We start from the raw sequence: 4,076 nt of genomic DNA on the forward strand, positions 1-4,076 counted from the left end.
TAAATTAATTAGCACGAATTATTTATCATCAAAAGTATTTGTTTGAAAAATATTTTTAGAAAATGTAATTTTCAAGTAGAGAGAAAAGAACTAATGAAAATATAGAAGGAAATTAAAAAGAAAGAGAAGGATAAAAGATGAGAAGGAAATTGAAAAGAAATAATGACAATGAACACTAAATGAAAGAGGCTTGACCGTATAGATATATAGCGCATATCTTTAACGCGCTATGCATTAAAATGCAAACACTGGGTATAGTGCGGTTATTTACAATGCTATGCCTTAACGGACAAAATGGACGTTAAAGTATAGCGCCCTTTAGAAGGGCGTTATATATAAGATTACCGATTTTTTCCCCCACCTATTTCAGTCTTTTATGTCCAAAAGAACCACACTTTGATACTGGACTCAACTAATCTGTGGTCATTTGGAGGAGACACTTGACAATTTACCATGTTTCTCAATCAGCTTGTAAGTAATAGTACAAGCTAGTACTGCTAAAGATTAGTCCTAATTCATTATTGCATCAGGATAATGAAGGATAAAACAAATTAAAGTCCTTTCTTTTACTTTGACATGCCTGAGATAAGGTTGAGTTGACTGTACTACTAGTCAGTCCTCAGAATCAAAACACTTTGTAATTCATTTAACACAATATACCAATTCTCACTCTACGTACACTTCTTTTTTTTGTTTTTCACCTTTTTAAATCCTTCTAAGCACAGATAAAGAGAAGAAGGACATTAATTTCTGAACAACCAACCAGTATCATGTCATACAGAGATGTGTCACTATTAATTCAGCTGAGTAAATTCATCACCAGACACCATACCATGTTCCTTTCTGCACCTACTTCCCCACATGTTCAAATTTATCAATATTCTTATTGAGGCAACTAATTAAAGGGTCATCATTTGATTTTCTTTTTCTTCTTCCTCTTTATTTAAAGAAGACTACTACATTCAATAGGCTGCAGAAAACAAAAAAAAAAAATAATAAAGGTAGTAGGACAGTTTTATATATGCTCCCTGTAGGAAGTTATTATAGAAGTTGAAGACTTATGCTGCTGATTAATGATCATCAATATGGCCTCATTCAATAAGCATTATCATGAGCTGAAAGTTGTATTCATTTTTGCTCTTTTATGTTATCCTCATGTTACAGGTCAGTGTTACCATGTAGTAAAATATCACTTCTATTTACTTAAGCTTTTTACACACCTCATATAAACACATACATCTCAGAAAAAGTTTTCTTTAACAAGAAATAAGTAACATGTTTTCTTCTACTAATTTTTATCTATGAAGTAAAGGGTAAAAGGAAAAGCAATAAGTTAGAAGATCTCATTTCTTGATCTTGTTCTTCTTCTTCTTCTTTGGTTTATGATCTCTTTGAAGTAAAGGTAAAGGAGAAGAAAAAGTCAACAGGCTGTTAAGTTACTGTCTTAAATGCTCAAAGTGAGAATATAATTAAGTAGAAAAGCAAACAAGATGAAAAAAGTATCACAATGAACGTAAAAGGAGAGCTGGTTTGAAAAGGGGAGGAAGAAGAATTTCTTGGTGGTTTTCAACTGATTAAATTTGAAAGAATGGATAAACAATGGAAGGCTGTACAGTAATATACACTGATAGTTATGTCATTGTAGTTTAACATGTTATAGCATGGTACTTGTCTTATATTCAGGTTACTAATTCCTCGTTGTGACACTTATTTAGATGACCTGATTATGTAAAAACAAATTTCACTATCAAGTGTATAAAAGTCAAACTCTTAATGAACTTCAAAACTAAGCATGATTAGGAGCAGAACTAGAGCATACCCAGTGACAAGTTCAAAACTCATAAATTCTGATTCCGCCTCTAGCCGTATGATTCTTATTGTAGTTACTGTTTTTAGCTGGATAGGTAACTTAGTAATAATCTTGTAGTGATTACAGATGGTGGAAATGTTTCAAACTGGCCGGGAAAGGAGACAAGAGGAATGAAGGTAGGATCAAGGCCACCAAGGTGTGAAGGAAAATGCTCGAATTGCAGGCCTTGTGTTGCTACATTAATAGCTCCTGGTCATCAAGTCAAGAAAGTTACCATTTCTTCCTCTAAAGAAGATGGCACTTATTATCTTCTTGCATGGAGATGTAAATGTGCAAATAAGCTTTTCCAACCTTGAAAAAACTAAGTTCATCTGTTTATTTTTATTATATATATTGAGGTTTTGGCTCATTCAAGTGTGTAGAGTTTCCTGGAATTAATGACCAAATTTAATGTATATATGTCAATATTAATGCTCACTGATAGTCACAGATTATAGATGTGGGGCTCATGCAAAAGAATGTCTACCATATATATTCCCTATTAATTAGTTTCATATTGTTAAGGAGCTTCAGCCATAGCAGAACTTGAAGATTCTAGAAGAAGAAATGAGAAGAAAGAAAGCTCTATTATTAGCTAAGGAACAAGAGCAATGAACAGTTGTACAACATTATCAACTAACTTTTTATACTATATTGACTAACTAGCTTTATGTAGTTATAACTAATTACTCCTAACTAATAAATAGTTGGGACCCACTATACTCAACACTCCCCCTCAAATTGAGGGATGAAATACATCTTTCATTCCCATCTTGCCTAATAAGTATTCATGTTGTGGCTTGCATAGACTCTTAGTCAACAAATTTGTTAGCTACTCAATTGTTCTGATGTGTTGAGTTTTAATCAGAGCTTGAACAATCTTTTCTCTCACAAAATGACAATTAATGTCAATGTGTTTGGTTCGTTCATGAAAGATAGGATGAGCTGCAATTTGTATAGCAGCTTTGCTATCACAATGCAATTGTATAGGCTGCACTAGTTCAGTTCCCAGCTTCTTAAAGAATCCTGTTATCCACACCACTTCTGCTACAGTAGAGGCCATACTTCAAAATCTAGCCTCGGCAGAGTTCCTAGACATAGTTCCCTATTTTTTTTTTACTTCCATGATATCGGTGCTTCACCAAATTTAACTGCATAGCCTGTCATTGATCTCCTTGACTCTACACAAGTTCCCCAATCAGAATCACAATATGCAGACAGAGACTTGCTTACTTTTGCAGGCATAAAAAGTTCAAATCCATGAGCAGTTTTGATATACCTCATCACTCTTTGGGCAGCTTCCATGTGAGACACCTTAGGTGCATACATATACTGACTAAGCACTTGAACTACAAAGGCAATGTCAGGCCTTGTCATGGTTAAATACAGCAATCTTCCAACTAGTCTCTAATAACCTCCCTTGTCTTCAAGCTCCTCATCAATTGTAAAACTACCATTTCGTATTTGCTTGTCAAACTCAACGGATGTGAGCTTATGATTGAACTCCAGAGGTGTTGTTGCTGGCTTTGCACCTGCTAGTCCTAGTTCAGATACTAGTTCTAGAGCATACTTCCTTTGACACATAACTATCCATTATGAGATCTAGAGAACTCAATCCCTAGAAAGTATTTAAGTTCACCAAGATCTTTCATCTTGAATCTCTCCTGCAAATCCTTTCTGACTTGTTTGATCAGTCTTTGACTGCTTTCAGTTACTAGAAGGTCATCCACACAGACTAGAATGACTACTAACTCTGAATTTATTTCTGAATAAACAAAGAATAGTCATATGACTTTGAGCAAATCCATATCTACAAGAGCTTCAGTTAGTTTCAGGTTCCACTACCTGGGTGCCTATTTTAATCCATATAGTGACTTATGTAGTCCGCACATATGTTGACACTCCCCCTAGCTTGAAAAGCCATCAGGAACCTGCATATACACCTCCTCAAGAATATCTCCTTGAAGAAAAGCATGGTGAACATCCATCTGGAATGCATACCATCCTGAAGCAGCAGCTAATGCAACTACAACCCTCATAGTAACCATTTTATCTACTGGAGGAGAAGGTTTCTATGTAATCCAACCCTTCTTGTTGATTGTAACCCTTGGCCACCAGCCTAGCCTTGTATCTCTCCACTTCACTAGATGACTTGTATTTGATTTTAAACACTCACTTGCAACCTATAGGAACCTTGCCAGGAGGAAGAGAAATAATAGACTAGGTG

General features: G+C 35.0%; 1 long non-coding RNA gene across 1 annotated transcript; it reads left to right on the forward strand.

Moving 5' to 3' along the window:
* The first annotated feature begins 972 nt into the window (after nt 1-972).
* LOC104248802 (uncharacterized) lies at nt 973-2,219 on the forward strand. Its single transcript, XR_011401530.1, has 2 exons — nt 973-1,164; nt 1,937-2,219. It is a non-coding gene; the product is annotated as an uncharacterized lncRNA (long non-coding RNA).
* The last annotated feature ends 1,857 nt before the right edge of the window (nt 2,220-4,076 follow it).

The sequence above is a fragment of the Nicotiana sylvestris genome, chromosome 8, assembly GCF_000393655.2.
Source record: "Nicotiana sylvestris chromosome 8, ASM39365v2, whole genome shotgun sequence".
Lineage (NCBI taxonomy): Eukaryota > Viridiplantae > Streptophyta > Magnoliopsida > Solanales > Solanaceae > Nicotiana > Nicotiana sylvestris.